General features: G+C 33.6%; 1 protein-coding gene across 11 annotated transcripts in view; it reads left to right on the top strand.

The window, feature by feature from the left end:
• Window positions 1-517: 517 nt before the first annotated feature.
• LOC140623698 (peptidyl-prolyl cis-trans isomerase NIMA-interacting 4-like) overlaps window positions 518-13,964 on the top strand; it is a 139,380-nt gene continuing 125,933 nt past the window's right edge. For 2 of the 11 annotated variants that reach the window (XR_012023255.1, XR_012023254.1), the window contains exons 1-2: window positions 518-774; window positions 1,469-1,638. The gene's annotated coding sequence lies outside the window, so the exon portion shown is untranslated. Of the gene's footprint in view, window positions 775-1,468; window positions 1,643-13,964 lie in introns of all 11 variants that reach the window. The other 9 variants (XR_012023251.1, XR_012023252.1, XM_072810215.1 and 6 more) reach the window with 7 other exon arrangements.

Genomic DNA, 13,964 nt, shown 5'->3' on the forward strand with positions numbered 1-13,964 from the left:
ATCACTGCTACTGCTGCATAGCACAGGTTTTGATAAGGTATATTTTCATTTTCTTTTATTTCAAAATATTTTAAAACTTCTCTTAAACTTTCTACTTTGATCCATGGGTTATTTTAAAAGGTGCTATTTAATTTCCAAATGTTGGGAGATTTTCCTACTGTCTTTCTCTTATTGATATTCAGCTTAATTTCATCTTGTTCTGATAGGTAATGTACTATTTATGATTTCTATTCTTTTAAATTTGTTTTTGTGGAGGCTGAGAAATATTATCCCACCTCAAGTTTAGCATTAGCACAAGTACAGCATCTTAGGCCCCTGTGAATAAGAGCTGAAAAACTGCAGAATGTCCTTGGCAGAGAATCCCATCAGAAAAACAACAGAGCCCAAGCCAGTGGCAGAAAATACCATATTAGAATGAGAACAGAGCTCAATGCCCTTGAAAGCCCCATATCAGAATGTAAACAGAACTTGAGAAATTCCTCCACCCCTTCTGAATATCCCCTAGACCAGCCCATAAAAAACCCAGCTGTAACCCACTTCGGGGTCCAAGTCCGTGCTCCACTGTGTGGGGTATACTTGGACCCAAGCTCCAGCTTGCTAATAAACCGTTGTGCCCTTGCATCGGTGTCGGCTCCTTGGTGGTTTCTCGGATTTGCAATCTTGGGCACAACAGTTTTGATATGTGTTATAACCTAGACTGCAATCTATTTTGTTGAATATACCCTTTAAGTTGAGAAGAATGTGTTCTGCTGCTCAATGGAGTGTTCTAGAAATGTGAGTTAGATCAACTTGATTCATAGTGCTGTCATAATCTATATTCTTAGTGTTTTTTCTGCCTACTTTATCAATAACTGAAAGAGAAGTGTTGAAGTTTCTAACTTTAATAGTGATTTTTTTGCTTTCCTTGAAGTTCCATCAGTTTTTATCTCCTTTATTTTCATGCTTTTTTGTTAGATGAATGCATTATTAGGCTTGTTATGTTTTCTTGGAGAATTGACCCCTTATCATAATGCAATGTCCTTTAAAAAAAAAAAAAAAGATTTATTTATTTGACAAAGAAGGAGAGCACAAGCAGGGGGAGCAGCAGGCAGAGGAAGAGGGAGAAGCAAGCTCCCTGCTCCACAGAGCTGATTCAGGGCTCTATCTTTGGACCCTGGAATCATGACATGAGCCACCCAGACACCCCTGCAATGTCCTTTTCATGCCTGATAATATTCCTTATTCTGAAATCTACTTTGTCTAAAGTTATATAGTTACTTTTTCTTTCGATTAATTTTAGAATGGCATAATACCTCTTATTCTATCTGTATCTTTTATTTTATCCTATATGAATCTTTATATTTAAAGTGAGGTTACTGTAGACAACATATTCTTGGGTGTTATTTTTATATCCACTGTGAGAACCTCTTTTAATTGGTATGTATAGATCATTTTACATTTTTTTTTAATTTTATTATTTATTCTTGAGAGACACACACAGAGAGAGGCAAAGACATCGGCAGAGGGAGAAGCAAGCTCTCTGTGAGAAGCCCGGTGTGAGACTCAATCCCAGGACCCTGGGATCATGCCCGGAGTCAAAGACAGACAGACACTCAACTGCTGAACCACCCAGGCATCCCTGATCATTCTACATTTAAAGTAGGTATGATACAATAGGATACAATAGAATTAACATCTACCATGTTTGTAACTGTTTTCAATTCTTGGAATTTATTATTATTTTTCCCTTTTCTGCCTTCTCTAGTTTTAAATAAACATTTTTCACATGATTCTATTTTATCTTCTCTTATAATGTGTCAGTTACACTTCTTAAAAAATCTGTCCTAGAGTTTAAAAAATATATTTTTATGTAATCTAAATTCACTTTCAAATAATATGGTACCACTACACATGTAGTGAAGACAACTTAGAGTATTTACAATTCATTTCTCTCATCCCTTATGACAATGCTTCATTCATTTTATCTATCCATAGGCTATACTAGTTATTTTTTAGATCAATTAAGTGTAATAAAAATAAATATTTTAATTTTTAAGTATTCCTTCTCTATTCCTATTCATAACCTATACTGCATAGATTTATTGCTTATAATATTTATACTATATATAATATGTGTGTGGTATATGATATATAACATATTATATTGTATATAACATACTATATATATCTAATGTATATATAATATATATAACTTGGGAGTTTTTAATTGAATAACTTTTAAAAATATATTTTTAGAGTGGTATCAGGCAGCAAAATTGAACGGAAGATAGAGTTTGCCCACATATCTATCCCATGCCTTACATACCTGTAGCCTCTCCTACTATCAAAATTCTACACCAGAATAATATATTTGTTATAGTTCATGAACCTACATTGACAAAACATTATTACAAAAAGTCCATGGTTATAAGATTCACTCTTGGTGTTGTACACTCTTTGGGTTTTAACAAATGTGTGATGGCATATATCTACCATTACAGTATCACAGAGAATAATTCCACTGCCTAAAATTTGTGCCCTGCCCTATTCATCCCCCCTTCTCCACTAACCCCTTGTAACTACTGATCCTTTTATTGTGCCCATAGTTTTGCCTTTTCCAGAGTGTCATAGTTGGAGTCATATAGAAGATAGATTGTTCAAATTGATTTCTTTCACTTAGCAATTATACATTTAAGTTCCCCCATGTTTTTTTTTTAAATGTTTGATAGCTCATTTCTTTTTAGCACTAAATAATATTTCATTTTCTGCATGTACTACAGTTTAATTATCTATTCACTTACTGAAGGGCATCTTGGTTTCTTCCAAGTTTTGGCAATTATGAATAAAGCTGCTTATAAAGATTCATGTGCAGATTCTTGTGTGGACATAAGTTTTCAATTCATTTTGATAAATACCAAGGCATGTAATTGCTGGACCATAAAGTAGAAAGAGTATGTTCAGTTTTGTAAGAAACTGCCAAACTTTCTTACAAAGTAGTTTTACCATTTTGCATTCCAACCAGCAACAAATGAGAGTATTTGCGCATCTACATGCTTGTCAGCATTTAGAATTGTCATTGTTTTGGATTTTGACCATTTTAATAGGTTTGTAGTGTTACCTGGTTTTTTAAATTTGCAAATCTGTGAGGATATATGATGTATTTTCTCTCTTTTTTTCCTTGGCTTGGCTAGAGGATTATTGATCTTATTGGTCTTTTCTAAATATCAGCTTTTTCAAAATTGATTTTTTTCCACTCACTCTCTATTTAAATTTCATTTATTTCTGCTCTAATTTTTTTTTTCTGCTCTAATTTTTATTATATCTTTTCTTATGCTTACTTTGGATTTAATTTGCTCTTCTTTTTCTAGTTTCCTAAGGTGGAAACTTCAATTATTGATTTTAGATTTTTTTTCTTTTCTAATGTATTCAATGCTATAAGTTTTTCTGTAATCACTGTGTTCACTACATTCCACAAAATTTGGTAAGTTTGTATTTTCATTTTAACTTAGTTCAAAGTATCTTTAAATTTATTTTGTGAATTCATATTTGAGCCGTGTGTGATTTCAAATGTGTTGTTTAATCATCAAATGTTTTGGGATTTTCCAGTTGTCTTTCTGTTATTGACTTCTAGTTTAATTTCATTGTAGTCTGAGGGCAGACGTTGTATAATTTCTGTTCTTTTGAAGTTTCTTAAGATATGTTTTATGGCCACAATGTAGTCTGTCTTGGTGAGTGTTCTATGTGAGCTTGAGAAGATTTAACATTGCTGTTGTTGGATGAAGTAGTTGATAGAGGTACATTGTACTCAGTTGACTCATGGTGCTATTAAGTTCAACTATGTCCTCTTGATTTTTCTGCTTCTTGATTTTCTGATAGAGGGGTGTTGAAGTCTCCAGCTATAATAATAGATTTATTTATTTCTCCCTGCAATTCTATCAGTTTTTGCCCCATGTATTTTAATGCTCTGATGTTACTTGCATACATATTTATGTTTATTCCTCTTTATTATTTATTTATGTTTATTCCTCTTTATCCCTGATAACATATCTTGCTCTGAAGTCTTCTCTGCCTGAAATTAACATAGCTACTCAGGTTTTCTTTGGGTTAGTATTAGCATGGTATATCTTTCTCCATCCCTTTACTTTTAATATTTATGTATTTATTTAAAGTGTGTTTTCTATAGACAACATATAGTTGGGTCTTGTCTTTTAAACACCTTAAAACACTCTTAAAATCTTAACACTTTTAAGGGACACTTAAAGTCTTTGTCTTTTTATTGATATATTTATACCACTGACGTTTAGAGTGATTATTGGTGTACTTGGATTACTGTATTTTTAATATTTTCTATTCATTTCCATTTTCCTTCAATTTTGTCTTCTACATTTTTTTCTGCCTTTTGTGGTTTTAATAGGGCACCTTATGATTTTATTTGCTTTCCTTTTTTTTATCATAGAAGTTTTACTTTTTTTTTTTTTACATTTTCAAGTGATTGCCCTAGAGCTTGCAAAATATATTTACAATTAACCCAAGTCCACTTTCAAATAATACTAAGCTAAGCTACTTCACAGATAGAGTAACTTGTAATAACAAAATAACCCTGATTTCAAACTATATTATAAAGTTATAGAAATTAAAAGAGTTTGGTATTGACATAAAAATAGACACATAGATCACCGGAAAAGAATAGAGATCCCAGAAGCAAACCCACATATATATGGTTAATTAATTTACAACAAAGATTTTACAATGGGGAAAGGACAGTCCCTTCATAAATGATGTTGGGAAAACTGGACAAACACATGCAAAAGAATGGAATTGGGCCATTATTTTACATTATACACAAAAATTAACTCAAAATGGATTAAAGTCTTGAATATAAGACAAAAAACAATAACATTTCTAGATAAAAATATAAGCAAGGATTCCTGGGGGGTCAGTTAAGTGTCTGCCTTTGGCTCAGGTCATGACCTCTGGGTCCTAGGATCAAGTTCCACGTGAGGCTCCCGGCTCAGTGGAAAGTCTGTTTCTCCCCCACCCTGCTTGTGCTCTGTCTCTTGCTTCCTATCTTTCTCAAATAAATAAATCAAATCTTAAAAAAAAAAAAAAAAAAACAGTGGGGGGGAAGCAAGTTATAAAACAAGATGTAAATTATGAGCCCACAGAAACTTCTCCCTTTCCTTCTTCCCCTCCACTCATATTCTCTTTCTCTCTCAAATGAATAAATAAAATATTTTTAAAAATAAAATAAGAAGACATAAGCATTAACTTTTTGACTTTGGTCTTGGTGCAACAGCAAAGACAACAAAAGGGGATCCCTGGGTGGCGCAGCGGTTTGGCGCCTGCCTTTGGCCCAGGGCGCGATCCTGGAGACCTGGGATCGAATCCCACATCGGGCTCCCGGTGCATGGAGCCTGCTTCTCCCTCTGCCTGTGTCTCTGCCTCTCTCTCTCTCTCTGTGTGTGACTATCATAAATAAATAAAAATTTAAAAAAAAAAAAAAAAAAAAACAAAGACAACAAAAGTACAAATAAATGAGTGGGACTGTATCAAACTGTGCAAATAAAAGAAACCATCATCAAAATGAAAAAGCAACCTACTGAATGGGAGGAAATATTTATATATCATATATCTATAAAAAGCTAGTGCCCAAAACATAGAAAGAACTCTTATAATTCAATAGCAAAAAAAAAAAAAATCTGATTTAAAAATTAGCAGAGAATCTGAATATTTTTCTAAAGAAGATATACAGTTGGACAACAGACACATCAACAGATGTTCAATAGCAGTAATTATCAAGGGAATGCGAATCAAAATCACAAGAAAACATCACCTCACACCTATTAGAATGACTATTATCAAAAAGAGAAGAAATAAAAAGCATTGGCAAGGATGTGGAGAAAAGGGAATACTTACACATTGTTTGGGGGAATGTAAGTGGTTGTACCTCAAAGAATTAAAAATAAAATTACCATACAATCCAGCAATTCCACTTCTGGGTATTTATTCAAGAAAAAAAAATACTAATTCAAAAATACATATGCATTCCACAATTTTACAGCCTTATTTATAATAGCCAAGATATAGAAACAACCTAAGTGTCCACTGATGGATGAATGGATAAAGAAAATGTTGTTTGTATGTTTATATACAAAATTGAATATTATTCAGGCATAAAAGGAATTAAATCTTGCCATTTGCTGGAACATGGATGGACCTTGAGGGCATTGTGCTTCATTTATTCTTTCTCCAGTGTTTGTTTACATAAATCTGAGTTTTTGACTTATACTACCTTTCTTCTCTGTGCAATACTTCTTTTAAAATTTCTTGCAAGGCAGGTCTATTGGCAAAAATGATTTATCAATTTTGAGAAATCTTTATTTCACCTTCACTTTTGAAGGATAGTTCTACAGGGTACAGAATTCTAATTGGTATTTTTTCTTTTTCTCTCAACATTTTAAATATTTCATTCCTTGCTTTCATGGTTTCTGAGGAGAAGTTGGATGTAATTCTTTGTTACTCTATAAGTGAGATGTTTTTTCCCTCTGGCTCTTTCACAATTTTTTTAAGTCTGTTATCCTCCACCATTTGATTATGATCTTGCTACTTGTAGTTTTTCTTTGCTTGTCTGGTATTTATCCTGCTTGGTTTTCTGGACCTGTGACTTGGTGTGTGATAATTTGGGGGAAAATCTCAGCCATTATTGCTTTAAATATTTCTTCTCTTCTACTTCTGGTATTCCCTTTAAAAATATGTTACACTTTTTGTATTGGTTCATAGTTCTTGGATATTCTGTTGCATTTTTTTTTCTTTTTCTTTTCTGCTTTGGATATTTCTATGGACTTCTCAAGGTCAGAGATTCTCTCCTCAACCATGCCCAGTCTGCTAATAAGCCAATCAAAGGCATTCTTCATTTGCATTAGTGTTTTTGATCTCTAAGATTGTTTTTGGTTCTTTCTTAAAATTTCCATCTTTCTGCTTACATTGCCTATCTGTTCTTTCAAGCTGTCTATTTTATCCATTAGAGTCCCTAGCATAGTAATCACAGTTGTTTTAAATTTCTGGTGTGATAATTCCAATATAACTGCAATATACAAATCTAGTTCTAACATGTGTTCTCTTTTCAATTGTATTTTTTATCTTTTTTACCTTTTTACCTTGCAATTTCTTCTTGATAGTCAGACATTAGATAGTCAGGTAGGGCCACACGCACCCCAATGTTCAGAGTAGCAATGTTCATAATAGCCAAAATATGGAAAGAGTTGAGATATCCATCTATAATCGAATGGATATATAATGGAATATTACTCAGCCATCAAAAAATATGAAATCTTACCATCTGCAACAGTGTGGGTGAAACTGGAGGGTATTATGCTAAGCAAAATAAGTCAGTCAGAGAAAGACAAATGCCATATGATTTCACTCCTATGTAGAATTTAAGATACAAAACAGACGAACAGGGCAGCCCCGGTGGCGCAGCGGTTTGGCACCGCCTGCAGCCTGGGGTGTGATCCTGGAGACCTGGGATTGAGTCCCACGTCGGGGTCCCTGCTTAGAGTCTGTTTCTCCTTCTGCCTGTGTCTCTGCCTCGCTCCCTGTGTCTATGAATAAATAAATAAAATCTTTAAAAAAAAAAACAGATGAACATAGGGGAAGAGATGGAAAAATAAAATAAGATGAAAACTGAGAGGGAGGCAAACCATAAGAAACTCTTAACTATACAAACTGAGGGTTACTAGAGGGAAGGTTCATGAGGAAATGGGGTAACTGTGGATGGGTATTAAGGAGCGCACTTGATATAATGAGCAGTGGGTGTTATATGCAACTGATGAATCACTAAATTCTACTTCTGAAACTAATAATACACTATATATTAATTATATTTAAATTAAATAAAAATAGAAACAATGTGATGTTTAAAAAAAAGGATAGAAATCACTATCCAACCTATAACAACCAGTTCTCAGAAGTACAGTCTCCTGGCTAACAGCATCAACACCTCCTGGGAACCAGTTAGAAATGTAAACTCATTGAATCTTATTCCAGATCTATTGAATCAGAAACTCTAGGAATGGGACCTAGTTTAAGTTTTAATAACACTTCCCGGGGATTCTGATTCTTTAAAATTTGAGAACTTTCTGAGATTATAGGGATCCAGAAAAAATTAACAAGAACCTAAAAAGCAAAGATGTATTAGAGTTATGTCATACTGTTTCTTAACCTCCTTAATCCTACTTCTTTCCCTCCCTTCATATCTTCACTCTTTTGTTATTTCAATAAGTTTCTTCTTTCATTAAATGTGGCCACTGCTAAAACTTGAGTGTCACTAATTTAAGCACTCAGCTTGAATTCCACCTTAAAAGATTATGTTTAATTGGAGAGCAGATTAGTAATTAGTATTCAATCACTTTTAAAAAGTCTCAACACAACCCTGATTAAATCATCTCAAGTAGAAGTTTACAGTTGGTAGAAGGAAAAGAATTTATGCATTTTCATTTAGCTCAAGGTCCATTAAAATGTAAACTTTACTGCATACTATTAAATATAGCATCAACTGTGTATTTACTTAATGCTTTTACTGTTACATTTACTGTTAAAAAGAGAAAATAATTGGAGTTGCTCCTATGATTTTTCTCAAGGGAATGAATGAATGGAAAATTTAAAAGAAATAGAAATATAAAGGAGTCAAGGAGTCTAAATGGAAAAAATGAAGATAAAGAACATAGGAAGTAATGCATTATGAAAATAAGTCATATATAAGTTAAATAAAGAACTTGGACTCAGAACTGATTTAATCCTGTTTCTACCATTGATTCAATGAGCTTGTTCAAATCTCTTGCTATCTCTATTCTACCATTTGCCATTGAGGAAAAGGGATTTTTTTTTTCTTTTGCCTATAAAGAAATCAGAGCCCAAATATTTGAATACTATATCCCAGGTCAAGGAAGAGGAATCTTAATGCCTACTTATACCTATTGCATGGGAAAGTTTAATGGTAAATACTGACAATACTTAAATATAATTTTTTTTCTTAAACTGAGAAGAGAATTGAAGGGCTTGCTTAACTTCAGTTTCCCAAATCTTACTGGACTTCGTAAACACAAATGACATGTTGGAAAATAGAACTTTAGACTTCAAGAAATACTAGACATTATGTAGACCAATTTTCCCTCTTAAAAATTCAGTACAATTTTAAGTCTTGAGAAGTTAGGTTGAAGTCAGATACTAATTCTCAATAAATACTAGGCTCAAATCCAATTCTTTAATACTATTCTGTGCGGGGGGGGAGGGGGGTGGATAATTGTAAGTGCTGAAAAGAAAATATAAGTATTTTCTTCTTACTTAAGATTTTGAGTATTATGGTAACAAAAGATGAAAAACAACAGCAATATCTCTGAAAAAGCATTTTGGTTTGTCTAAATTCTTCAGAAAAAATTAGTTCAAGATTGTTGTCCTCGGGATGCCTGGGTGGCTCAGCTGCTAAGCATCTGCCTTTGATCCTTGAGTCCCAGGATCAAGTCCCACATCGGGCTTCCTGCCTGGAGCCTGCTTCTCCCTCTGCCTATGTCTCTGCCTCTCTCTCTGTCTCTCTGTCTTTCATGAATAAATAAATAAAAACTTTTTAAAACATCTATTAAAAAAATATTGTTTTCCTCAACTATACTGCCCTGCATGATGCAGGCATCATCCAAGCAGAATGTTATCTCTAAAATATATGTCTCCTAAAACTCTGAATATGAAATCCAATTCAACTGAACTCAATCCTTAAGTGCTTACTATCTTCTTCCAAGAAAAACTGTATGTTTTTTGTAAATAAAAGTGGATAAGCCATAGTTTTATCCATAAGAAGCCAGTCTCATAAGAAAATAGGCATATACAAGTCAAACTATGATTGATACTATAAAGTTTGCAACTATGCATATAAATTTTATATATATACAAATGTTCATTTCTGATTCATAATTAAAGTTTAACATATTTCCAAGTCCAAAAGTACTTTGATAAAAAATGTAAGAGAATTTAGGTCTAGATTTAATAACAATGCAATTTACATATCATTAATGGCAGGGTATAATTGAATAATAAAATTCTGGATCATTCTCACTTTTGATATTTTGCTGAACGTTTCCTCAAAAGTGAACAAGTTTTGTATGATAGGTCCTAGACATTTTCAACTGGCTCATTGCCCAGTCTGCTCAAAGACTTCAGGTAGAGTAGATAATCTGGATGAAGACTGGGGTAAATATATGAAATATTTAATTTTGCATAGACTTGGGAGACATAGATGGAATCATTCTTACAAAATGAAGTAGACTTCTGGCAACCTGCTTGCTTTCTACAGAAAATGTCAAGTTTTGGCTAGTTCAACAAGTCAACCATGACCTCACAGATAAAAGTATAGATGAGAACAGCAGCTGTACCTGAATATGGTGCCATTTCCTTAATTAATTGTTTTTATATGGTCATGACTGAAATACAGTCACACATTCTCCCAGCATGACTGCTAAAGGAAATGTTTTTCATTTTTTAATTCTCTTACCTAAGATAATTCTAAATGTCTGTTTCTCTATCTACCATATGTTGGTATTGTGTCTAGCTACCGCAACAAAACTTACATGTTTGTAAGAAACTCCAGATTCCTTCTATATATGGTGGTAAAAGAAAAGACATTCCATTCTCATTGCTTTGTACATGGAAAATGCCATTTTTAGAATTTTTTCAAAGTATGCCAAGAAACTGTACTATTTGGCCTGAGAAAGCTCAATGGCATACATCTGCCAACTCCTGCTACTGTTGTGAGATCATTGCTAAGCATCTTATGAAGTGTTTATACCAACAGCCTTTTTCATGATTGTGAAAGAAAATTTTCTGAGAAGTAAAATTTATTTATTTATTTATTTTAAAGATTTTATTTATTTATTCATGAGAGACACAGAGAGGCAGAGACCTAGGCAGAGGAAGAAGCAGGCTCCATGCAGGGAACCCAATGTGGGACTCAATCCTGGTATTCCCAGAACTCCAGGATCACGCCCTGAGCCAAAGGCGGATGCTCAACTGCTGAGCCACCCAAGCGTCCCAAGAAGTAAATTTTAATACAGCTGCTTTTCCATGTGATTCCAAATAAATTATATCTGTAAACATAAATTAGTGTATTCTTTTAACCAAGTACATATATTCCATTTGTTCTAGATATTACATAAGCATAGGATTCAAGCAGACCTTGAAAAATCATCGCCCTACCTGTATTCAATAAAGCAGCTAGTATGACTACTGCACACATTAGTTCCATAGTTGGTGGATTAGGAATGATTCAGGGTCCTAGGATTGAAGCGGATTAACCAAAGCAATAGTGAGGTATTTGGGGAATTAGGGAACTACTTTTTCTTTCTTCTTTTTTTTTTTTTTTAAATTTATTTATGATAGTCACACAGAGAGAGAGAGAGAGAGAGGCAGAGACACAGGCAAAGGGAGAAGCAGGCTCCATGCACCGGGAGCCCGATGTGGGATTCGATTCTGGGTCTCCAGGATCGCGCCCCAGGCCAAAGGCAGGCGCTAAACCGCTGCGCCACCCAGGGATCCCCTAGGGAACTACTTTTTATGAGCCTGAATAGTTTATATAGTTTAATATCATTCCATATTTTGCCAACTGGTACATATTAGCTGAATATCAGCTGTGGTATTATCCAAACTAAGCATGAAAAGCTTTACTCTTTTCCTAACACACACCTCTAATTGATCATGGCACCATTTCCTGCTGAGTCTGAATAAGGTCTCAAATTCTATCTCAGTTCTTCAGGGCCTCACTATCAATGAAAGCAAGTTGTCTGTTCTGAGAAAAAACAAACTACTCTTCATTTGTGATCTGAAAAAATTATACAGATGAGAATTCCAAACTTTCTTTTAATTCCAACTATTCATAAAAAATATATATATATATATATATATATTTTTATGAGTGAGAAACACACAGAGAGAGAGAGAGAGAGAGAGAGAGAGAGGCAGACACACCGGCAGAGGGAGAAGTAGGCTCTATGCAGGGAGCCCCATGGGGGACTCAATCCCGGGTCTCCAGGATCACACCCTGGGCTGCAGGCCGTGCTAAACCGCTGAGCCACCCCGGCTGCCCAATTTCAGCTATTCTTCATGGTTAATATTATCAAGGAAATCTTCCTCACATCTTTCTCACAATTATCTCCTCAAGGAGGAGCTTTATCCGGTTCCATGGGCTCATATTATATTCAAACACATCTTTCTCTGAAGTCTTATATTTTCTCTGAATCTTACAAGATAGCACTTGGTTGCACAATAATTTCTATTACCTTCTAACTGTTTCATATTTGTATGCCTTCCTCCCTTTAGCAAGATGAGCTATTATTTAATATACATATAACACATATACATATATAGTATATATGTATATTATTTCTATTATTTTTACCATAGATTTATCTGTATATTATATATATTGCTTATATTTGCTGTTACTTAGATATCTATTGCTATTATAATAAATTATGATTAAATTAGTGACTGAAAGCAACACAAATATATTATTCATCATTTGAAATCCAACATGGATTTCACTGGGCTACAATCAAGATGTTGGCAGGAGAGATTCCTTTTTGAAAACTCTAGCATAGGGTAAGTTTCCCTGCCTTTTCTAGCTTCTTGTTCTTATTAAAATTAAGGCAACAGATAAATCACTCTATCATAAGAAAAAAAGGTTTCATATTGATTTCATAGGCACTATGTTTGTGTGAGAATGAGAGGGCTTACTGTAAACATGTTGACTTTATATTGCTTTAGCCAATGAATATGGAAAGTAGCAAAAGAGGTGAACAATACCAGGCCAGTAAGGAAGTGGTATTGATAAATTTATGTAAAAATCTCTGATTATTTAATATGAAGCCTAGATTTTTAATATGCTTTCAAATATTTTAAAAATAACTTCTTTAAACACACTTTGGAATTTTTACTAAATATAATAATTGTTTTCAAAAATAACATACAATAATGTATGAATACATAAGAAAGAAGTAACATACAAACAGAAGATCAGATTTTGGAGTCTCTGTGCCTCTACTTCTTTATCAGCTTGGACTTTTGGATAACACATCATAGTTCTTACATTCTCATTTTTATGATGTATATTGTGTGAGAGGAGTATCAAACTAAGTAGTATATCACCATTACTTTGAACTTAGAAACAGTCAAATTAAAACAAAACAAAACAAAACAAAACATCAGTTTGCCACAGCATAATTCTTCAGGAAGACTTAATAATAATTGTCATTTCCTTAGGTATTTGTTAACTGTAAAATATATATATAATTGGGCCACCTTAAATTCAACTGTTATCAGGGAGCCCTCACAGGGAATTTTGGAAATTCTGAACTGTTCATGTATCAAAACTTTGGTCTTCTTACTAAAACTAGGAATCATTACAGACCTGATAGATTGGACTGATTCATCCTGACTGAGAAATGTAGTATCTATGGCTCTAAGACTGTGGACATGACTGGCTAAGTTTCTACAGTATACTAGAAAGACCAGCATGATACCCTCTTACTATGATGCTCACTAAGACCTCACTAATTAATATTCTTTTTCTTTGTTCTCCTCTCCTGGGTTCCATTGATTTTAAAGTTAAAAAAAGAAAAGAAATGGAATTTTATAATTCAGCGAATGTTCATAAGAAAGTATCATAAATACAACACTGCACATACTGTTGATGATATTTTGGTGATGTTTTCCTACAACATCAGAGACCAGTCTGCTATAGCTGAGACTTTAAATTGACCATTCTGGGTATTTTAAACTAAGAGTAGACTTATGAGTACCTAATTTATTCTGGCATTTTGTTAAGGACTTAATAATACATTCATTAATTTAATCCACTCCAGAAACTGTGCCCTTTGTCCTTAGTCTATTCTGGTTCCTTGTTGCATTATACTGTATATTTCCATTTTTAAAAATACAGAGTA

This window comes from Canis lupus, chromosome 33, assembly GCF_048164855.1.
Source record: "Canis lupus baileyi chromosome 33, mCanLup2.hap1, whole genome shotgun sequence".
Classification (NCBI taxonomy): Eukaryota; Metazoa; Chordata; class Mammalia; order Carnivora; family Canidae; genus Canis; species Canis lupus.